We start from the raw sequence: 25,046 nt of genomic DNA, 5'->3' as shown, positions 1-25,046 counted from the left end.
GTGATGTTGTCAATTATTTCATCTTGCTTGGCAACAGCAGTCAAGAAATCAAAATACATATTGCATTGGGTAAATCTGTTGTCAAGAACCTCTCCAAGGGGTTAAAGAACAATGATGTCAGTTTAAAGTTTAAAGTGCATCTGATTCAAGTCATGATCTTTTCAATCATTTGTTACATGTCTAAATGTTGGCCAATGACTACAAATGACAAAAGAGGAATCAATGCTGTTGAGTGTTGGAGAAGTCTAATGAGTACCTCATGGACTGCCAAAAGAACAAACAAATATCTCTTGGAGAAAGTGCAGCCAGGGTGCTCTTCAGAAGCAAAGAACGGTGAAGATTCATCTTACGTATTTTACTCATGTTGTTAGGAGGTTAAAGTCTTTGGTAAAGGACACCATGCTTGGAAAGGTGAAGGAAAAAATTGTTGAAAGAGAAGAAGACCCTTAAAAGGATAGATTGACACAGTGACTTTAACAATGGGCTCAAGTATATCTGAGATTATGAGGATGAGCACAGCATGGGGCAAGGTTCAGATCCATTGTTCATAGGGTGTCTAAGAGAGACTCATAGTAGACTTGAAGGCACCTAGCAACTACAATATTATTATTACACCCATGACACATCAGTCAGTTTGTTATATTGTGGTGGCTTGTGCATTACTATGACATTGGACACTTATTGTTGTTAGGTGCTATTGAGTGGAGTATAACTCACAGCACGATACATCTCTTGATCTCCTGATTGGTGGTATCAAGTGTATTGATTGTGGATCCAAGTAAGAGTAAATAATTGACAATTTGTCTTTCCTCCATCTGTCATGATGCTGCCTATTGATCTAGTGGTGAGGATTTTTGTTTTCTTGATGTCGAAATGCAATCCATATTGAAGGCTGTATTCTTTGATCTTCTACAACAAGTGCCTCAAGTCCTCCTCATTTTCAGCAAGCAAGGTGGTGCATAATGTAAGATATTGATGATTTCCCCTCTTATTCTGATGCACATACTTCTTCATAGAATACAGCTTCTTGACTAATTTGCTCAGCCTATAGAGTGAATAGATATGGCAAAAGGACACAGCCCTTATGTGTAGGAGATTCTATTCTTTTTTCATTTTAAACCATATATTGTTTCCACAACAGACTCTTGGTCCAGGTATAGGTTTCACATGAGCACAGTTAATGAGCACCAGCCTATGCCAGGAAATTTGGAGGACAGCTTCCTGGCCGACTAATGGCAACAATCTGTATTTGTTTCCATTCTCAAAAAAGATGAAAATATAGAATAATATCATATGCAAGAAAAGTACTGCTGAAGATCATTAAAAAATGGCCCCTGTGCCTAAGAAGCTGTTGATGATGGCTGGAATTGATGACTGTTACACCTCAGCCAGGGGCTGCACAGCTACCCTGGGCAACTTTGCTAAGGCCACCTTTGATGCCATCTCAAAGACCTACAGCTATCTGACCCCAGATCTCTGGAAAGAGACGGTGTTCACGAAGTCTCCCTACCAGGAATTCACAGATCATCTTGTAAAGACTCACACCAGAGTCTCCGTGCAGAGGACTCAGGCTCCAGCTGTGGCCACCACCTAGTGGATTTTCTATAACAAATAAAGTGAATTATGTTCTTAAAAAAAAATGGCTAGAACAGTACATAGACAGCACTTCTAGAAGTTCAAGCTGGGTTTAGTTAGAAGAGGCCTCATCATCAACAAATGAATTAATAGAGAAACCCTGGTATATTCACACAATGGAATACTATGCTTCATTGAAAAGCAAGGAACTCATGAAATATTTCACAAAACTGGTTACCCTGGAGGACTTTATGGTGAGTGAAGTACCTTAGCCACAGAAGGACAAATATTGCATAGTGCCACTGTTGTGAAGAGGGTCTGACATTGGAGTTGGGGGACACTGAGGGGAGATAAATAATGTATACTGCATTGAAACAGATGAGTGAGAGAACTGTTTAGGAGGAATTTATGATTAGGTATTGTCATGACAGGAGTCCAGAATGAAAGCTGCATAGTGGAGTGGACTGGGAGGGGGGTGGGATTGTATAACTATCTATCTATCTATCTATCTATCTATCTATCTATCTATCTATCTATCATCTATCTATCTATCTATCTATATCTATCTATCTATCTATATCTATTTTTACTTTTCAAAGAGGAAAACAAACTGGGGGGAGGAATGGGCAGGAAGGAAAGTGTGCAACAATGAATGAATGGAAATCCAAAACTTTAATTAAAATAAAAAAAGAAGTAAATCTAAAAAATTTTTTAAAAAAGTCATTCATAGCCAAACCCCCTCCCCCTACAAAAAAAAGAAGAGGCCTCATTGCTGATGTTAGATGCATCCTGGCTGAAACCAAAGACACTAGAAGAATATCTATTTGTACTTTCTTCACTATAGAAAGGCATTTGACTAGGTGGATCATAACAATTTATGACTAAAATGAAGACTGAGAATCCCAGAACACGTAATCCTACTCATGTGAACTCTCATATGAAACCTAAACCTATTGAAAGCTATGTGGACAGGTTTCAATGTGAGCAGCCAGTCTAAGGCAGACTAGGAAGAAAAGCCTGATAATCTATTTCTGAAAATTGTTGTTGTTAGTGTTGACTGCCTTCGGTTGAGCACAACTCATAGTGACCCTATGAACAAAAAGGCTTGGAGCCTCCTTTTTTTCCCCCTATAAAGTGCAGGAAGATGAGCTTCTAAGTTGGAAGGCCCTAGAAAATAGCCCCAACATTTGAACTCAAGCATACGAACGATTATGAAGATGACACAGGTCCAGGAAGCTCCATGAGTCAGAGTCAACTCCACAGCAGCTTGTTGTTGACTGCCTTTCAGTTGAGCACGACTCATAGTGATCCTATGAACAAAAGGCCTGTAGCCCCTCTATCGACATTTATCGAAGGTCATAGAGTTTCTCGAGGCATGTTACTTAGGCAGTGGATGCCACTCCTGCTTCCAAACCTGTCATAGTATGTTATTGTTATTTGCCATTTAGTTGCCTGCGATGTATAGCGACCCTATGTTTAGCACCTCCGAACCCTTCCCTGTCCTGAACCAGTCTCACTAATTCCGACACACCAACCCCCATTGCTCCAGTTAATGTATCAATCCATCTCATCCAGGGTCTTCCTCTCCTGTGCTGTCTGTCCACCCTCCGAACATGATGTCCTTCTCGTGGCCACGTGCCCAAAGTAAGTGAGGCAGAGCTTCAAAATCCTAGCCTCTAAGGAGAGACTTGGAGCAACAATGTCAGTCTACTACTAAGGTGCGCCTAATCCAGGCCATGGTCTTCTCAATTACTTATTATACTTCAGAGAGTTGGACAATGACTAAGGATGCCCTCGAGTTGTGGTGCTGGAGAAGAGTCTTGAACATATCATGGACTGCCAAGAAAACAAATAGATGAGGGTGAAACACACGGCGGCTCACATCACCAATTATTACATTAGTGTTGGAGTATATTTAAAAAGTCATGATGCCATAAGCCTTGCAAAGGGGACCTATGAAGTACGGAGGCAGTTCCACAATCTGATATGAAAGCATTGTGGTGTCTTATTAGAGAAAACCCAACCATCATTTTGTATAATTTTTATAATTTTATTTTATGGACAAGGACGCTGAAGCCAGAAACAATAAGTGACTTCATAATGGTCATAGAGAAAATTGGTTAAAAAGTCAGGATCCTGGGATCAGGGCAATGCTCCTTTCTGTAAGGCTAGCCTCTCAGCCGCCCCAGGCTCTGCTCTGCCATGTCCCTATTTCACTCTGATGTGCCAATTTGTACTCCTCTTTTACACCTGAGGTGTCACTTCAAATAGATGAGCCAGAGAAGGGAATGAGTAAAGGTTCTGGCAAAGACTGGGCCAGTACAGCCACCCTCGTCACCATGGTAACCCAGCTGGGTTGGCGAGGACTCGCTCCATCCGTGCCTCCGCCCATTCACGCACGGATGTGACACGTGCGGCGGGGTCACGTGTTGTTGTTGGACCGTGAGAGCTGCTTCCGGGTCAATGCAGGACACTTGGCTCCGGCGGTCGGAGTGGGGGCCGAGGTGAAGCGGAGCCGGGCCGGGGCCGGCTGGGACCAGGCCGGAGGCTGAGTGGCGGCGACGGCGGAGGCCGGGAGGGGGGAGGAGAGGAACAGCCGGAGGAGCCGCCGCAGCAGCTCCCCCGCCTCCCGGGCTGAGGGGTGAGTGGAGCCCAGGCCTGCCGGCTGTGCCGGTTCTCGAGGCCCCAGGCTCTCCCCTCGGAGCTCAGGCGGGGAAGGCCGCTCCAGCTAAGGCGCAGTGTGACGAAGCCCGGGGGAAACCCGGAGCTCGAGGGTGTCTGCCCGAGGCAGCTGGAGGGTCGGGCATCCTGCCCTGGGGTCTGGCCTGGGCCTGATCCGGGAGGTGGCGGAGCGGGTGTCCCTGGGGAAGGAGGCAGAGGCTGGTCCAGAGCATGGAGAAGCGGGGGATGAGGAGCTTGCCAGAGTTTCTGGGACAGCCAAGGTCTCTCAGTCTGCTTAAGGGACGTGGGGGATGAGAAGATGTCCTCAAGCTGAGATGGGCACGTGCCCAGAACTCCTGGAGACCTAGGAACCTTGTCTCTGGACCATTGAATCAACCCTGGGCAAGGGTCTTCAAGGCCAGTTGGACAAAAGCGGGGAGGGGAACTTACCTAGGCTTCTAAGACCGATTTCATCTAGGGGTTGGTATAAGGATAGGAGGGATGCAGTAGTTGAATCAGGGTTTTGGGGAGAATAGATTTGCCCCAACTCGGGACGTGCAGAGGGTGAAGGAGTTGGAATGAGATAGAAGCTAGGAAAAGGGTGCATGTCCTGGTATCTTTGAGAAGAATCAAAAGATCTGTGTGGCGCTTCTTTGAAAATGTATATAATAGTCCAAGTCTTCTAGGAAGACACTCGGATAATTAATGAAGGAAGAAGTCTTCAAACTACCATCTACAGAGACATAGCTAAAAGCTGTAACTAAGTAAAGTTTGCTGAGACAATTGAACTGTTTACAGTTTGTGAAGTTTGGCAGGGCTCTCTTGAAGGTTGCTAAGCTACAGGGAACTTGTAGGCAGCTACCTAGTTAGGGCTGGGGAGGCGGGGGTGGCAAGCTAGCAATCCTTTCTGGCCAAAATACAGGCATAGCAGGATCTTGTCCCAGCACCCTCTCCTGCCAAATTGATTTTCAAGGGTTCAAGTAAGAGACTGTGCAGGTGCTAAGAACTGGTGAAAAGAATTCAGCTTCTCTATCCTGAGGCCCTAGACCTGTATCTCTAGGGGAGTAGCTTTCCAGTATTTTCTTCTCTCTTGCCCCACATAAGTACACGTTTCGTTATGATCTAGTACATACCTATACATAACAATTAAACAAAATAATATATACCCTTATTAAATGTGATGTACTGTGATAATTTTCCATTGTAGTCCATTCTTTTCCATTAACCAAAACTGACCAAGATGCACTCTTTTATTGATTTTTGGGTTACAACTTGCTATTTGAAAAACACTGTCTCCAAGACACATTTATTTGGCTTCAATTAGTGTTCTCATGTTGCAGGTTTCTAGAGAACAAAAATGGGTGAGTCAGAAGAGGCAGTTTGTTTGTGTCAGTGGTGGGAGTTGGAGAGCCAGGTACCTAAATTGTTCAGATGTTTAGGACATGTATACTTGGCCCTTTATGTTTCAATGTACCATAATCTTACTCTTTGATATTTTAATACTGCCTAATTTGACAAAATCTTGAAAATGTATGTGTTTGAATTTATTCTAGCTTTTGTTATGTCGACACATATCAGATGCCTATTTTGTTTATTTGATCTATCACTACAAGATAGGGTTGTCTTTTTTTTAATATTCCAAAGTTATAAAAACACTGATTTGCTCTTCTCATATTTAAACCATCTCAATCCTAAGCTCTTTAATGGCTCCAGTAATTTTTATATGATGGCTATTTTGTTGTTTTTGTATTTGCTGTGTGACTAAGCACAGAATAGAGCAGGGTTTAGGTCTGTTGTACATAGGGTCACTATGAGTTGCAGGCAACTCAACAGCACAAAACAACATGATTGATGTAGTGATTGTAGTGATTAAGTGTAGGATTCGAGACTTTATACTTAATCATAAATTTAAGTATAACTTTGAGCCAGCTAACAACTTCTTAGTTCCTCCCGTGGAAATGCTGCTTTCTTCTGTCTACAAAACAGTTGAAGTCTTTAGATGTGTAGTATTATGGTAAAAGTTAATGAATGTTGCTATGAAAAATGACAGAGCTTCATATACTGCTATGTTTAAAGTCCTTTTAAAAGCTGCTGGGTAGCTATTGCTTCATGGAGTTGAATGTCAAGTGATGTGCCTAGTTATCAATGGATATATTTATTATGGATATATATCAAAGACTGTCCTAATAGTGCTGCTCGGTTTTTGAGAATTAGTTCATACTGTCGGGAATATGGAATTTAAAAACAAGCCATAAGGGGATGAAATGTTGTTGTTGTTATGTGCCATCGAGTCGTTTGCGACTCATAGCCACCCTATGCACAACAGCCCTAAACCCTGCTCTATCCTGCGCCAACCGCACTGCCTCTGACACACCCATCCCAATTACCCCAGTCACCGAATCAATCCATCTCATAGAGGGTCTTCCCCTCCTGCACTGTCCCTCCACCTTCCCAAGCATGATGTCCCTCTCCAAGGACCCGTCCCTCCTGACAACATGTCTAAAGTATGTCAGACGAAGCCCCAGAATCCTTGCCTCCAAGGAGTAGCTTGGTATAATCCTCTCCAAGATGAATCTGTTTGTTTTCCTGGCAGTCCATGGTACATTCAGCACCCTTCTCCAGCACCACAGCTCAAAGGCATCCACTCTCCTTCTGTCCTCCCTAGTTATTGTCCACCTCTCTGATGCATAACAAGCGATTGCAAATACCATGGCCTGTATCAGGCGCACCTTAGTCTCCAGAGAGACACTGTTGCTCCTGAGTACTTTAGAGAGGTCCCTAACAGCAGACTTTCCCATTGCGATATGCTTTTTGATTTCCTGACTGCTGGTGCCAAGAGTGTTGACTGTGGAGCCGAGCAAACTGAAGCTGTGAACACTCTCAATCTCTTCATCATCCATCCTGACGCTGCCAATTGGTCCAGTGGTGAGCATCTTTGTCTTCTTGACATTGAGCCTCAGTCCATACTGAAGGCTGCAGTCCTTGACCCTTCGCAGCAAGTGCATGAGGTCCTCCTCAGTTTCAGCAAGCAGGGTTGTGTCATCTGCATAACGCAGATTGTTAATAGATCTTCCACCAATCCTGATGCCACAATTCTCCTCATAGAGCCCAGCCTCTAGGATAATCTGCTCTGCATACATGTTGAAAAGGTATGGAGACAGGATGCATGCCTGGCGTACACCCTTCCCAATTTTGAACCATGCAGTGTTACCCTGCTCTGTTCTGACTACTGCCTCTTGGTCCAAGTATAGGTTTCGTATTAGCACAATTAAATGTTCTGGGATTCCCATTCTTCTCAGAATCAGCCACAGTTTGTTATGATCCACACAGTCAAATGCCTTTGCATAATCAATGAAACACAGATAGACATTCTTCTGGTATTCTCTGCTTTCAGCCAAGATCCATCTAACATCAGCAACAATATCCCTAGTACCACGACCCCTTCTAAACCCAGCCTGGACTTCCGGCTGCCAGAAATTTCGGGGATGAAATGCATATATGTAAATAGTGAGGTCATACTGTAGTTTGGATAGCCATCTCATGAAAGGATCCTCTAATTTTTTTTTTAAAAAAAAAGAAGATATATATTTCTTTGACTATATATCATGGTTTTTTATGTCAGGTGCTTTGTTAACATGTTAACATCTTTTAAAACTATCTCTTAAGTAAATATTTTAAATACTTAATAAAAAAATTAAAAAATAGCTTTAAAGAAAACTTTAAAGAAAAGGATTCTCTTGTTGTGGTAGGTATTTAGAATTTGAAAGAAGATTTAATTAATTGATTTTTTTCCCCTGGGAATAATTTGTACCTGCTAATAAACAGTTGTAGAGACTTTACTCTGGGTGATTGTGTCTGTGTTGTTTTTATTTAAGTTCTCGTTTCTTAAGTATGTCCACCTATAGCAAGCTCTTTTCTCCTTTTAATTTTGTTTTCACACTTGTCCTTGTAAAGCAGATACTTACACAGTTAGAATTTTGAGGAAAATAAGATTGTTTAGCTCTAGATAATGTTCTCTGATGCATAGCAAGCAGTTGCAAAGACCGTGGCCTGGATCAGGTGCATCTTAGTCTCTAGACTGACATTGTTGCTCTTTAGCACTTTGGAAAGGTCTCTGACAGCAGATTTCCCCAATGTGATTTATCTTTTGATTTCCTGACTGCTCGTGCTGAGAGTTCTGATTGTGGATCCAGGCAACTTGGAATTGCTAACAACCTCAGTCTGTTTTCCATCTATCATAGTGCTGCCATTTGGTCGAGTGGTGAGAATCTTTGTTTTCTTGATATTGATCTTCAATCCATATTGAAGACTGCAGTCCTTGACCTTCTGCAGCAAACACTTCAGGTCCTTCTCAGTTTTACCAAGCAAGGTTGTGTCATCTGCATATCACAGGTTGTTGATGAATCTTCCTCCAATCCAGATGTCACACTCCTCATAAAGTCCAGCCTCCTGAATGATCTGTTCCACAAAGAGATTGAAAAGGTATGGAGACAAGACACATCCCTGATGCCCTCTCTTCCTGATTTTGCTATGCATCAGAGAGCTGGACAGTGACTAAGGATGACAGGAGAATTGATAACCTTTGAGTTGTGGTGCTGAAGAGGAGTATTGAACATATTATAGACTTCCAGGAGAATAAATAGGTCTATCTTGGAGATGGTGAAACCAAGTTTTTCCTCAGAGGCAAGGATTTTCATGCTCCGTGTCACATGGTTTGGGCACACGTCCAGGAGGGAGCAGTCCTTGGAGAAGGACATCATGCTTGAAAGGGTGGAGGGACAGACAGCACAGGAGAGGAAAATCCTGGGTGAGATGGATTGACACAGTACCTGGAGCAGTGGGGTTAGGTGTGTTGGAGTCAGTGAGACTGGCTTAGGGTGGGGCAGGATTCAGAGCTATTGTACACAGGGTCACTGTGATTTGAAGGTGACTTGATGGCACATGACTATAACAGCAAATAGTGTTCACGTATGCACACATTTTGCATACTTTTTTTTTAGTGTATGAATTATGTTACCTACATTTTGTGACATACTACACGTATTGAGGCAGTAGGCTAAGTAATGTTTTAAATAGTGAGTTCTTTGTATGTTTTAGGTCTAGGAAAGATAGGCTTAGAGGACAGGGAAATAAGTTAGCTGTGGTTTAGTCCTACATTCAAGAAGCCATCAAAAAGTGCCCAAACCAACAGCAAATACACTTTTGACAGCAGTTGAATCAGTTTCAACACATGGTGACCCTCTGTTAGGTTTCTGAGGCTATAAGTCTAGATGGCAGAAAATTGTAAGAGGAGCTGATAGATGTGAATCATTTGACTAGCAGCGTAGCATATAATATACCATGTCACCAGAGCTGCCTTAAGAGGTACCAGTGTGTCCTTTTTTAATTTTCCCACTGTTATATACTGTCCAGTCAACCCATAGCTGACCCTATGGGCTTTCAGAGGCATTTCTCCCACAGCGCAACTGGTGGATTCAAACTTGATGCCTTTGGGTTGGCAGCACAACTCCATACCTTTAAGCCACTAGAGCACCCACTAGTTCTAATATTGTTTCTTTGGGCTTAAAATGGAAAAATAAAAGCCTGACCATTCTAATTATCTCATACTCCAATTCTACTTGATCTTGCATCACTTCATCAGAATATTCTCCCTCGGTATCATTGCTGTAATCTTTAAACCTCCCTCCTCTAAAGCTGATGAGCCTGGATAGCTCACGTGGTAGAGCATCAGACTTACTTCGAGGGTCCAGGGTTCAAGTCCCTACTCAGATACTATTGTACTGTTGGGTAGAAGCCCTGCCTTTGACCTTAAAGGAAGCTCTGGTGGCCTGTTCTTAGGTGCCTTAGAATTGAATATGATTCATAGTGACGCTATGAACATAACTAAACCCTACCCTTTCCTGTGCCATCCTTACCATCTCTGATATACTCGAGCCCATTGCTGCAGTCACTATTTCGGTCCATCTAGATGGGGGTCTCTTTGTTGTTGACCCTCTACCTTTTCAGGCATGATAGCCTTTTTAAGGAGAGGAATAGCCTCTCCTTAACCATCATGCCCAAAGTATGTGAGATGAAACTTTGCCATTCTTACCTCCAAGGAGCACTCCATCTGAAATTTTCCCAAGACATCCTTGCTCATTGTTTTTGCAGTCCATGAATATCCAGTACTCTTCTCCAGTACCACAACTGAAAGGCATCAATTCTTCCATTATCCCTTTTCATTGTTTAGCTTTCAGATGTATAGCAAGTAATGGAAAAGACCACAGCCTGAGTGAAGGGTACCTTGGCCTTCAGAATGACATCATTACTCTTTAGTATTCTGGAGAGGTCCCTGACAACAGACTTGCCCAATGTATTATGTCTGTCTCCTTATCTCCTGAATGCTGGTACCAAGGGTGTTGATAGTGAATCCAACCAAGATGAAATCATTAACAGTTTCAAGCCTTTCTCCATCTATCATGATGTTGCCCAGTGGCCTGGTGGTAAGGACCTTTGTTTTCTTGATGTTAAGATGCCATCTATTTGATGTCTGTAGTCTTTGATCTTCTGCAACAGGTGCTTCAGGTCCCCCTCACTTTCATTTGCATAACACAGGCTATTGACCTATCTTTCTCTGATTCTGATGCCACATTTTTAATACAGTCTGGCTTCCTGAATTATTTGCCCAGCCTACAGATTGAATAGGTGTGGAGAAATGACACAACTCTGACGTACATCGTTCCAGACTTTAAACCATGCAGTGTTCCCTTGCTCTGTTGACAACAGCCTCTTGGTAGGTATGAGCACAAGTGTACCGGGATTCCCATTCTTCTCAGTGTTAGCCATAGTTTGTTGTCATCCACACTGTCGAGTGCCTTTGCACAGTCATTAAAACACAAGCATCTCTGTTTTCAGCAGCTTCCCCCACCCCCAAACAGGTAGATTGAATCCACCAGTGGGAAAAAGATGGACAATCTCTCGTGCAGTTTATAACCTTTAAAAACCCACTGGAGGCTCAGCTATGAGTTGATTTCAGCTCAGCAGTGTACAACAAAACCTTAAAAGCTGCTTCCCAGTGCCAACTCTGAATATACTCCATTTTGTTTAGCTTAACTTTCAGGGCATTCTCTAATCTTCCTGTGCTTTTTAAAAAATTATGTTATATGGATCTTTCATTCTACTCAGTATACCTTCCCTTCAATATATCTGCAAGTCTCTCCATAGCATATGCTCCCTTTTTTTTCCATGAAAATCCTGCTTACCTTAATTTCACTTCAGATAACCTTTTTTCCCTTGAAGTTTTTCGTTTGTACTATCTTTAATTTCCAGTTTTGCTTCTTAAGTTGTTTGTGTAGCTTCACTGTACCCTGATTAAATTATAAACTCCCTCAGGGTGGGAGGCTCGAATATCCTTGAATTTTCAGGACACCTAGCACAGTATCAAAGTGCAGTTTCAGGACCTAGTAAATCATAATTAACTGGTATTCTGGTTAAAAATGCAAATCCCTCATTTCCACTTCAGATTTACTGAATCATAGTCTGGTGGTGGTGGTTGTTAGGTGCCAACAAGTCAGCTACAACACATGGAGACTCTAAACAATCTTAGCTTATCCTGTGCCATCCTCATGTCGCGCCATGCTCGAGTCCATTGTTGCAGTCACTTTGTCAGTCCATCTTTTAAAGGCCTTTCTTTCTCTGACCCTCTGCTTTTCCCAGCATGATACCGTTTTCCAAGGACTGGCCTCTATAACAAGTCTGAAGTGAGACAAAATGTCATCATCCTTGCCTCTAAGGAGCTCCTTAGTGGCACTTCACTGCATTTTAACAGGCTGCCCTCCTTATTGCCCTGTACAATACAATTTTAAGGAGCACTGACTTAGTGTGGTACTTAAAGAAGATATACACAAAGAATTCAATGAATAATGCAAATGAGCAATCTGATTTTATTCTAGGACTTTAAAGTCAGATGGCCTAGATTTGGATCCTGACTACTAACTGTAGGATCATAAACTTTTTGCTCCAGTTTTCTCAAATGGGCTTACTCATAGTATTACTATAAAGCTGTTGTAATAATTGAACAAGCTAATGAATATAAAATAACAGTGCATGGCACATTATAAATTTTGAACGACTATTCTGTTCATAGGGTTGCTATGAATCATTGTCAGCTCAGTGACACCTACCAGCAGCAACAACCACAAGCTTTATTGTCATGATTAATAACAACACTGGGCCAATTGGCACCATTAGTATGGATGGTGAAGAGATTGAGATAGTTAACAGTTTTAGTTTACTTGGTTACACAGTCAACACTCTTGGCAACAGTGGCCATTGCATTGGGAAAGTCAGCTGTGAGGGACCACTCGAGTACTGAAGAGCAACACCGTCAGGCTGGAGACTAAGGTGCGCCTGATCCAGGCTATATATAGTCTTTGCAATTGGAGAGTTGGACAGTGGATAGGGATGATAGAGAATTGATGCTTTTGAGCTGTGGTGCTGGAGAAGAGTGTTGAATATACCATGGACTGCTAGGAGAACAAACAGGTTTGTCCTGGAGAAGGTGAAGCCAGAATGTTCCCTGTAGTCAAGGATTCTGAAGCTTCATCGGACGTATTTTGGGCATGTTGGAAGGAGGGACTGGTCCTTGGAGAGGGACATCATGCTTGGGAGAGTGGAGGGATGGCGCAGGAGAGGAAGACCCTCGATGAGATGAATCTATTCTGTGAGTGAAGTGGTGGGAATGAATGTGTTTGAGATGGCTAGGTTGGCACAGGATAGAACAGTGTTTAGGGCTCTTGTACATAGGGTCGCTATGAGTCGCAAGCAACTTGATGGCACATAACAACAACAACATGATAGTAATGAAAATATAGTTGAGAATATTTTCTGTGTCAGTCATTGTTAATAAGCAAATTGCTCATAGAGTTTCAAGAATTCATGCTTAAAATTTATATTTTATTTTAGGTTAGAGCTCTGGTGACCTAGTGAGTTGTATGGCCAACCCAGAGTCAGGCAGTTAGAATCCACTAGCTGCTGCTTGGGAGGAAACCTGGGAAGTTTATTCCTGTGTGATATCCAATCTCTGAAAATCTGCTAGTCGGCTCTGAGTCAGTTCTGATTCCCCAGCAATGACTTAGATTTTAGGTTAACAGACAATTTATCTGTAAGATAGTTTTAAAAGGGCTTGTTTAAAAGGATTAGTGTAGCATGTGTTGTTTTTTATTTTTAAATTCATTTTCACATTTCCTGAAAAACAAGATTTAAACCTTTAGACAGAGCATTAACCTCTAGCCTTACCCTTTCTGCATCTTCTTATTTCAGCCTTTCTCTTCATGTTTCAACCTTCTTAGAAGAAGCCATCCTCTGGTTTTTCTTAAATGCCGAGCTCTTTAACTCATTTTTGCCTTGTAATTAATTACAGGTGCTTTCCTCCATCATTTTCATCTAGTGAATTTCTACACAAATCTTTTATGGGTAACCAACCTCCTTATTGAAGATAATCAATATTCATGTTTTCTTCGTACTTATGTATTATGCTTTTCATCTTGGAAAATAAGTTTGTCCAGACAAGAACAAGTTTCTGAACTGCTGTATGTAATTAATTCCCCTTTGTTAGATAATGTTATAGATTTTCTTGTGGCCGACACCCCCAAATGTGTATTGTAAATTCTAATTTCAATTCCTAGAGTTATAACTCTATTTGGGAATGGATGATCTTTCCTCTGATAATGAGACAGAATTAGTGTAGAGTGTATCTTGAATCAATCTATTTTTAGATATAGAAAAAGATTAAACAAGCGAATGAAGAGTGAGTGAGATAGATGGATGCCAAGATACATGGAGATCTCTGAGGAATCAAACAGTAAGCACAAGTTGAAGAGAAAAATCTTCCTCTAGAATCTGCAGAGCCTCCCCTCTGAAACCAGTGCTCTGAATTTGGTCTTCTAAATGGTGAGAAATTTGTTTGCTAAAATGATTCATTTATAGTGTTTCTAACATAGCAGTACTAGATAACTAAGATAGAATTGGGACCCAAAAAGTAGAGTGCTGCTCTAATATAGAACTGAAATGTGGGAGAAATTTTGGAATTGGATAATGGATGGAGGTGCCTATTAGTGAAATCTTAGAGTGCCTTGAGGAAAAGGTTTGTAAAATTGACAGACATCAAAGGCAGTTCTCTTGAGACCCCAGAGGAAGTGAAGTATTGGGAAAGTCTGGTTTCTTAGAGACTTATGGCATCAGCAACAGAATGTTTCTAGCATTGTGGATTTGCAGTGTGTTTCTGGTGAGACTTCAAAGGAAAATGATGAGCATGTAATTTGACAGTGAAGGAAGGGTGGTTCTTCTGTGCAGTGAAAAAGAACCTGTCAGAATTCTGTTCAGATGTCTGGTAGGAGGTAGAATTTCTAAGTAATGAACTTATATATCTGGCTGAAGAGATTTTTAAGCAAGATCCTGAAGGGGCTTCATGATTTCTCCTGGAGAGCAAAGAGATGGACTTGAAAATGAACTATGCAAAATGGAAACAGAAATGAAGCATTTGGAAAACTTTTGTACAAACTAAAGACATATGTCTTAGTATTCTTTAAGGATGTGACTGTGCAATCTTTTATTAAAGATGTCATTGATGGATTTAACCAACAGTAGGAAACCCCTCAACTCAGACTAAAGGTGCAGAGAAAGAACTAAAGGAAGGAACTGACTGCCTTTTGGATTTCCACAATGAAGAAACAGGCCAAAGAAACTTCATCTAATGTCTTCTGTGAAAAGAAATATAGTCCTTGGAGGAGTTCAGAGATCAGCAGAATTATTGGAAATAGCAGATGAAGCAGAACCTCCTTGGTTTCAGAGACTGGGGCATGGTTTCCTGAATCTCAAAAGGAGGGGCCACATCCTCATAGGTTTCAAAGATGAGATAATTACCAGTTCTGGAGTGTGGTGCTGCATTTTGTGTGTTAGAGGGACACAGTACTTACTTTTTGGACTCCTATGCTGAAGGGGCGGAGGAAGAGCAGGACCTGTTAGATGGAAAGAGTGGGGTCTAGTCACCATTCAGATGGACAGAAGAAAAATATGAGTGCTTAAAACAAGGGACCAGCAGTGCCATTCGAGTGGGTGGGCCTCACAGGCAATGCTGAAACCCAGGACTAAAGAGCGTCCCACCAGATTTCAGAGGGTTCAGTCAACACCCAGAGAGTATAGAGGGCAGTGCCATTGCTCAGATGGTCTTGACAACTGGATGATTTTCAAGCCTTGAGAGATAATACCAGTTTTGCCACTGGATTTTGACACTCATTAGCCCTTCTTTCCCCCCAGTTTCCACCATTTGTAGTGGAAATGTTTATGTTGTGCTTGTTCCATCATCTAGATTTCATAGCTTCTAAAAAGAATTCCATCCTCCCCAGGATATAATATGTTTACTATCTTATCCCTATTTACATGATTCAGGAAATAAGATTTTGGACCAGGAGTTTATTTAAATTCTTTAGGATGATGTAATGAGGTGAATGTGCTTTGCATGTGTGAATAACAGGAACTTTAAGGGGCCAAAGGGTGGAATGTTATGGGTTGAATTATATTCCCTGAAAATATGTCACAAAACCTAACCTCTATGGCTATAGTTATAATCCCATTTGGGAATGGATTATCTCTGTTGCAGGGTTTGTGTAGGTTATGCCTTAAATCTCTTGAGGTATAAAAGAGATGAAATAAGCAAGCACAAGAAACAGATGAAGTAAGATGCCAAGACACAATAGAGCTCCGTGAAGAGCCAGGAGACAAGATGAGGAGACAAGGATAGTGTTGCAGAGCCAACAACAGAGAAAGCCTTCCCCTAGAGCCAGTTCTCTGGCCTTAAAAATGTACATTTCGAACAACTCAGGACTGGGTGGCCTGATTATAAGTGAAACTTACTAAAAATTAATCAGTATTCCTTAGGGTTGTGCACCATATTTATTGGGAAACAAATTGTTTAAAATTGTTTTTAGATTAATGTTCTTCCAGTATTTTTTGACATTTATTTTCCTGTTCTGCCATGCTTCTCATTGTTGTACATAATTTTCCTATTCTGCCATCATTTTCCTAGTCTGTCATACTTATCATTAGTGTACATAATTTTTATTTTATTAGCAGAAATTACATTTCTCCAAAGTAACGTTCACTGTTTCATTCATCCCACAAATACTTATGACCATATTCCAGCTACTGTTCAATATTGAAGTGAATTGTTATGTAAGTGCTCTCATGGGTGAATGTAGTGGAAAAGGACCTTAAGCAAATAAACCTTAAACTAAGGATTGTGATAAGGAAAATGGAAGTAAAGTGATAATGAGTGACTGGTGTTGCTTTTTGAAATATGACCAGAAACAGCCTATTTGAGGACATAGTATTTGTGCTGAAATTTAAATGAAGCCAACTAGGCTAAAAGTTGGAAAAAGGCCATTCATATCAGTAGAATAAGGATGACAGAAGAATCTATGCCTTTGAGTTGTGATGTTGAAGAGTTCTGAAAATGCTATGGACTGCTAAAAGGATATGTCTCAGAGACAGTGTAGCCAGGGTGCTCCTTGGATGCAAGGGTGGCCAAATGCTATCCCATATACTTTGAACACGTTTCTAGAGAACTTATTCCTTGGAAATAGACATCTTGCTCAGAAAGGTAGAAGGTCAGTAATAAAGAGGAAGACCCTAAATTAAGATGGATTAACATCGTGATGACACCATTGGGCTCAAGTATGTCAGAGATGATGGGGATGGTGCAGGATGGGACGGAGTTCAGATCTGTTTATAGGGTCCCTATGAATTATACTTGACAGCACATAGTAACAAAAGAAAGCCATAGTAGCTGAAGCAATAGCATGCAAGGAGAAAGAAGGTGAGGTTAGATCAAATTAAACTTTGAGAACTATTAAAAAAGAGTTTGCATTTCATTTTAATTGTAGAGGAAAGCAACTGGAGAATTTAAAGGACAATTAGATTTTAAAGCGTTCACCCAGCTGTTTTGTGTAGGTATTAAGTAGGAAGGTATTGCAGTTTCCCTGGCAAGGTCGCTTAAACAAAAGTATTTGGGATTGAAAGGTTTGATGTTTTGGATAGAGGTAGAGTTGATAAAGTCTTCCTTATATATGTAAGTATAAGAGGAAGAAAGGTCAAATGTAACTTCTGAGATAGGAAAGAGTAGAGAAGGAAGTTTGGGGAGGACATTAAGAGTTGTGTTTTGTTGTGTGTGCCTTTCTCATCTCTGACCACAACCACCATCCTTCAAAGATACCACATTCTGTATTTTAATTCATTGGCATGTTACCTTTTAATGTTGATGTGTACCATCGAGTCAGAATTGTTCCATAGCTGACCCTAAAGTGGGTTTTCAGAGGCAGAAATACATAAGGGAGTTGATTGCTCATCTTTCTTCCATGGAGCAGCTGGCAGATTCAAACCATGTAGCTTTATGTTGGCAGAATGATTCCTTAACACTAAGCCACTAGTGCACCTTTCTTTTTACCAGCAGTCAGGAAATCAGAAGATAGGGCACTGGAAAAATCAGCTGCCAAGGATCTCTTCAGAGTGCTAAAGAGCAATGATGTTAGTTTAGAGACTAAGATGTGCTTGATTCAGGCCATGGTATTCTCACTGTGCATGTGAGAGTTGGATAATTAATATGGAGGACAGAAAAGCCAATACCTTTGGGTTGTGGTGCTAGAGAAGAGTATTGAACATATCGTGGACTGTCAAGAAAGATCTGTGATGCAGAGTGTGAAATCAGTTTGCTCCTTAGAAACAAGGATTTTGAAGCTCCCATCTCACACTGGGCATGTCACCAGCAGGACCAGTCCTTGGAGAAAGACCCTGAATTAGATTGAGTGACGACACACTACCAATGTGATTGGTTGTGTCAAATGGTGAGGTTGGCTTGAGGCTAGGACAAGGTTCAGAGCCATTATTCATAGGGTTGCTAGGCACATAACAAAGCAGCAACCATATGTGCTCAATGGCACATAACAACAAAAACAACCATATTTGTGGCCCTGATCGACAGACTGAGACTTTTTTATGTTTTTGAATTTTAAATAAATAAGAGTGCACTGTGTATATTTTTGTGATTAACCTTCCCCCACCTAACACTGCTTCTGCAAGTCCACTAGGCTACCACAACTCCCTCTGATGCATGTTGTTTTTGTTGTTATGTGCTGTCAAGTCAACTGCAGCTCACAGTGACCCTGTGTACAACAGCCCTAAACTCTACCCTATCCCGTGCCAATCTTACCATCTCCGACACACCTCCCCCCATTACCCCAGTCACTGAATCAGTCCATCTCATCGAGGGTCTTCCTCTCCTGCGCTGTCCCACCACCCTCCCAAGCACGACATCCTTCTCCAAGGACTGGTCCCTCCTTGGAACATGTCCAAAGTATGTCAGACGAAGCTTCAGAATCCTTGCCTCCAAGGAGAACCCTGGCTTCAACCTCTCCAGGACAAACTTGTTTGTTTTCCTAGAAGTCCATGGTATATTCAATACTTTTCTCTAACACCACAGCTCCAAGACATCAATTCTATCATCCCTGTCATTGTCCAGCTCTCTGATGCATAGCAAGTGATTGCAAAGATCATGGCATGTATCAGGCGCAGTTTAGTTTCCAGACTGACATCTTTGCATGTCAGCACTTTAGAGAAGTCTCTAACCTCAGACTTTACCATCACAATGCGTCTTTTAATTAATTTCCTAGCTGCTGGTGCCAAGAGTGTTGACTCTGGATCTAAGGAAACCAAAACTGAACAATCTCAGTCTCTTCACCATTCATTATGATGCTGCCAATTGGCCCAACGGTGAGAATCTTTGTTTTCTTGATATTGAGTCTCAATCCATACTGAAGACTGCAGTCTCTGACCTTCCACAGCAAGTGCTTCAGGTCCTCTTCAGTTTCAACAAGCAAGGTAGTATCATCTGCATAATGGAGATTGTTGATAATTCTTCCTCTAATCCTGATGCCACATTTCTCCTCATAGAGCCCAGCCTCCTGGATAACGTGTTCTGCATAAAGATTGAAAAGGTATGGAGACGACAGGATATAGCCCTGGCATATACCTTTCCCAATTTTGAGCCATGCAGTGTTTCCTTGCTCTGTTCTGCTACTATTAATTTCCGTTACTGTTTAGCATTTTATTTTATGATTATATCATGATTTTTTTATTCAGTTGCCTGTTCTTGGAGATAAGGGCTTTTCCTCCAGTATTTTGTTGTTAAGAGACATTGTTGTACTTATTTTCCTGGTACATATAAAAACAACACTAGTATTCATACTGAGAAATGGAATTGTTAGATCATAGGGTTATTTATGTATCTTCAACTTTACTAATGTGTATTTCCTGTGGTGTTTCAGTTTGGTGCAGATGATTAATGCGCTCAGCTGGGAATTAGGAGATAGTGGTTAGAGTCCACTCATAGGTACCTTGGATCTACTGCTGAAAACGTATTCCTTTAAAGCCCTGGGAATCACAGTGCTACTCTAAAACACACAGATTTACCATGAGTTAGAATTAACTGATTGGTAGTATGTCAGTACCTAGTCTTCCCCGTGGTATAGTGTGTTATATGTGGAGTGCTAACAAAGTTTCTGATCCATCAGATGCTCATCTAGAGAGGGTAGACAATTTACCCATAGCTTTACATCCTCAGAAACCCATTGGAGGGTCACTAAGAGTCAGAATTGACTTGATGGCATGTTTTTCAGTGGATTGGCTTTTTTTGATAGCGTGCCCAAGTGTGTAAGACACAATTTCACCACCCTTGCCTTCAAGGAATGTCCTGGTTGCTCTTTCTCTAAGACAGAGTTGTGCTTTTCACAGCTCATGGGAGGTTCAATACTCTTTGCCGGCATGGCAATTCAAAGGCATAAATTCTTCAGTTTTATTTATTTATTGTCCAACTTACAGATGCATATGAACAAATTGAAAAAACCATGGCTTGGGTCAAGAACATACTAAATAAAACTGACCTTGTTCTTTTAGCACTTTAAAGAGGTCTTGATCACAGGTTTCCCCAGTACAACACATCTTTTGATTTCTTGACTGCTGCAACATTGTGTGCTGATTGTAGATCCAAATAAAATTAAATAATTGGCAACTTCAATCTTTTCTCAGTCTGTCATGTTGCCTATTGGTCCAGTGGTGAGTATTTTCTTGATGTTGAGATGTAATCCAAATGGAATGCTTTAGTCTTTGACCTTTTGTAGTAAGTGCTTTAAGTCTTTTTCACTTTCTCCAATCAAAGTTGTATCATCTGCATAACAAGTTATTGATGGATCTTCCTATAGTCCTAATGCTATATTCTTTATAAAGTCCAATTTCTGAAATTATTTGTTCAGCATATAGATAGAATATATAAAGGAAAAGATCCAAGCCTTATGCACATTTTTCCTATGTAATATTCCCTTGTTCTGTTTGCACAACTATTTTATCTATGAACAATAGAAATTCCCATTCTTCTCAGTGTTAGCCCTAAATGATTATGGCCCACACAGTTGATTGCTTTTGCATAATCAGTTAAACTCATAACATCACATGTAAGCACAAGTAAGCATCTTTCTGCTATTCTCTGCTTTCAGCAGCATTTATTCAACACTGGCAATAATATCCCTGTAGCTGGGTAGCAAATATTTCTGGCTTTATTACTAATTCATTGATTTATTATGCCACTCCTGGTGGAGTAGTCTGTAGAGAGTTGTGCTACTAACTCAAAGATAGTAATGTTGCTGGTTCTAATCCACCACTGGTTTGATGGGAGAAAGATGGACAATCTCTACCCAGGCAAGTTTGAATTAAGTGGAGAAATATACACAAGTATGTTTTCCATTGATGGCTGTGAAGAGTTTGTGCTTATAATGTGCTCTGCTGCTGTTGTTATGTGCCATCGAGTAGCTTGGGACTCAGAGCGACCCTATGTACAACTGCGCTGAACCCTGCTTAATTTTGAGTCAACTTCATTGTCTCTGACTCACCTAACCCCGTAACCCCAGGTCACTGAGTCAATCTGTCTTATCCAGGGTCTTTCTTGTGCTGTGCCTTTACCCTTCCAAGAGTGATTTCCTTCTCTAACTACTGGTCCCTCCTTGCGTTATGCCCAGAGTGGGTCAGACGGAGCAGCTTGTTTTCACCCTCACCGAGACAAACTTACTTGTTCACCTAGCAGTCCATGGTACATTCAATACTCTTTTTCAAACCCACAACTCAGAGGCATCAATTACTCTTCTCTCATCCTTAGTCATTGTCCAGCTTTCTGATACATAGCAAGTATTTGTGAAGACCATGGCTTGGATCAGGCTCACCTGATCATTACTCTTTAGTACTCTGGAGAGGCCTCTGCAGCAAACTTCCCCAATGCAAGTAGTCTTAATTTCCTGGCTGCTGGTACCAAGAGTGTTGATTGTAGAGCCAAACAATATGAAGTTGTTGACAGTTGCAGTCTCTTCTCTATCCATCATGATGTGTCTCTCTGTTCAGTGGTAATAACCTTTGTTTTACCCAAATGGTCTCTGTTCTTCAGAGATTTTTATGAGCTAAGAGACACTATTTATTCACCATTGTTATGAATGAGAAAATGGAGATTTAGAGAACTTAAGTAACTTGCCAACAGTCTCATGGAGAGGCAGTATTGTATTGCTCTAACAGTAAATTTGGAAGGAGCTAGTGTTTATTTTATTTTTTAAATGCTGACTTTTTTTAATCTGTCTGTGTGGTTGATATTTTAGCATTCTGGCAATTCCTGGTTATTAGCTGGAGTGGTTTGTAAATTCTGGAAGGCTGCAGAGTGATGAACTAGTAGTTTGTTCCTAATGAGGCTTTGCTTTTAACATGATAGCTTCTGTAGCTGCTCAGGAGCGAGATAATGGGGGTAATCTGTTCTGTAAACAGCTGAATAATGACCTTAAACTTGTGTATTCACAGCTGAAAGAAAACATGCATATACAATTTTCTTCTGGTGAAGCCTAATTCATTCGAGAAACAAATAATCATTGCTTTTTGGGGGGGGATGGAGAAGTTAAGCATGATTTTTCCCCTTTAGTGACTAGACTAGCCAGTGTAGCTACTTAGTATTTTGGTTCAGTTCCTTTGATGTGGCTTTAAGATACAGTTTGGCTGTTATGTTTTTCATATATGTTAATAACCTGTAATTCTGTGCTTCTGGGCATATGATGGTATACTGTTGACTTGAAATACTCCTTTTTTGGTAAAGATGGCATGTCTGGCTCAACTGATTAGGTTACAGACAGTATGACTTAGCATTTTGGTGGGGCCACAGAAACCTGAGCAAGTCCCCTCAGTTTCTTGTCCTGTTAATAGAGATAAGTGTTAGCTTGTTTGTCTCAGAGAGTGGCTTAGGCTTTAAAAGGATTATTAATCTCAGTATGGGGATCCTTGGTTTGGGGGACATCAATTCAGAAGTAAATGCATCTGTGCCTGGTCTTTGGGTAAGTGCAAAGTTTTGAAACTTTCCCAAATCTCATCTGGGCCAAATAGAAATATAAGGGTATATTCAAATTAGTGAAGTTATAGTCAATTTTGAAGATAGATTTGGGAGTAGATCTCTACTTTGAAACTTTTGAAGTAAAGAGTGCAATGAATAAGTTTCACACATTTTATTGTACTGCTGAAAGAATATGTAAAGTGCTTTGTTCTACACTTCAGAATGCCTAATTTAATGGGAAGAGGAGTGCTGGTGGTGAAATGTGTTATATGTTGTACTCCAAACTGTAAGGTCAGCAGTTTAACTGTTCTAGCTACTCCATGCAAGGAATATGGACAGTCTCTTCCCATTAAGATTTACCATGCCAGCAACCTGATAAAGCTGCTATGCATTGGTATCAGTTTGATACAGTGACTTTTTAATAAAAAATACTTCATTTTAAGGAGTAATTTTATTTTCCTGAAACTATTTTCTGATAAAAACCAGTATGCTGCTCGTAGTGCATTTGGATGAGAAATGTCAAGTGCTTTGCTTACATTTTATTGGTTTTAGCCCTTTGCCAGTCTGTGCCATACAACTATGGAAGACAGCTACGTGGTCACCGGATAGGAAGAGACCCATATTTGTGTCTATTCTCAAGAAAGGTTATCAGACCAAATATGGAAATTATTGAACAAGATCGTTAATATCCCATGCAAGTAAAATCTTGCTGAAGATTATCCAAAACCAGCTACAACAGTGCATCAGCAGAACTGTCAGAAGTTCAAGGTGGGTTTAAAAGAGGCTGTGGCATAAGTGATACTGTTATTGATGTCAGATTAATGTTGGCTGAAAGTAGCAAATACTAGAAGAATGCCTGTGTTTTATTGATTAACATGTTGCTGCACACTTTTAAAATTGACAACTGTGCTTGGAAACACATTTGCCATCATTTGTGGCAAAGTGTTAAAGTCTTAACAGTATGGATCATAACAAATTATGGCTGATATTGAGAAGAATGGGAATCCTAGAATAATTGTTCTCATGTGAAACCTGTACTTAGACCAAGAGGCTATTCTGTACACAGAGCAAGGGAACATTTTAAACACTGCATGTTTTCAACTGAAGAAAGGTTTGCATACTATAATAGACAATGTTCTCCATTACCTGTTCAATCTGAATGTTGAGCAAATCATTCCAAAGGCTGGACTTTATGCAGAGAATGTAGAGGAAAGACCCATCAATAATCTGTGTTATGCAGAGGACACAGCATTGTTTGCTGAAAGTGAAGAAAGACTTGAAATACTTAACTGCAGAAGATCAAGGTTCAGCCTTCAAAATGGATTACATCTCAACATCAAGAAAGCAAAGTATATCAGAGATGTTGAAGCTGGCACAGGATCAGGCAAGGTTCAGATCTATTTGTAGGGTTGCTGTGAGTTGTACTCCACTTGACAGCATCTAACAATAACATAACCATTAGAGTCAATCATTCTTGTTAGTTTTCAGTGGTCAATGACAGATCTTTGATTCTTGTTCTACCCTCATATGTGCTTTGTATGCAATATAGTTACTGAATTAAAAAAAAGTATAGACAACTTCAGAGCTGTACTTTTCACAGATAACTTTTAAGGTAGATTCTTGGTTTTAGAAATTTTTCATGAAAGGAAAGATTTTGAGTAAGTATTTGAATGTGTTTTTCAAGAAGAGTCATACTTAATTAAAGGGGCATGAGGTTTTTAAAAAGTTGTTCTGGGAGTGTACAGTGTTCTACTGAGAACATGATTCAAATAGGAATCTAATTCACATTGCATTTGGTGTGTTGGGATTTAATTGTTAACTATTTTTAATCTTCTACTGGAAATAGTGATTCTGTTGTTGTTATTTGCCATTGAGGCAGAACCAACCCATAACTGACCTTCTAGTGGGTTTTCAGAGTTAGTAAATCACACAGGAGGATATTGCTCATTCTTCTCTTATTGATCAATTGCATTATTGTTCTTGGATGTAGTGTAATAATATAGTTGACAAAGATACTAAAAGGAATTGAGTGGCTTGTAGAAGGGTATGAGATCGTGGTCCCTTGGTGTTTTACTTGGAGTCTTTTAGTTGTCAAATTAGCAAATTAACTTTAATTCTACAGAATAGTTTTGGAAGTTTTATTAGAATTGGTTTGTTTTTCTTGCTTTCTGTACAAAGAGGATATCTGCTTAGATAAAAGCTTAGGAGAGGTAGCAGAGTCATAGTTATACATACTTTAGGATAAGTGAAATTAGAAGAGCCATAGAGAATAAGAATGTTCTGAGCAATCACTTTGACTTGGGTAATGTCACTGAAGTTCTTTTGTTTTTATGAGAAATATAATTGTTATTCATTACTTTGGCCCCCAAAC

General features: G+C 40.6%; 1 protein-coding gene across 2 annotated transcripts in view; it reads left to right on the top strand.

Moving 5' to 3' along the window:
• Positions 1 to 3,996: 3,996 nt before the first annotated feature.
• TBCEL (tubulin folding cofactor E-like) overlaps positions 3,997 to 25,046 on the top strand; it is a 112,707-nt gene continuing 91,657 nt past the window's right edge. The window contains exon 1 of one of the 2 annotated variants that reach the window (XM_006895611.1): positions 3,997 to 4,079. The gene's annotated coding sequence lies outside the window, so the exon portion shown is untranslated. Of the gene's footprint in view, positions 4,217 to 25,046 lie in introns of both variants that reach the window. The other variant, XM_006895610.1, reaches the window with a different exon arrangement.

Source organism: Elephantulus edwardii, unplaced genomic scaffold, assembly GCF_000299155.1.
Source record: "Elephantulus edwardii isolate Elephantulus edwardi_28Jun2011 unplaced genomic scaffold, EleEdw1.0 scaffold00171, whole genome shotgun sequence".
Taxonomy (NCBI): Eukaryota; Metazoa; Chordata; class Mammalia; order Macroscelidea; family Macroscelididae; genus Elephantulus; species Elephantulus edwardii.
The sequence above is the reverse complement of the archived record's forward strand: the minus strand, read 5'-3'. Positions and strand labels throughout refer to the sequence as shown.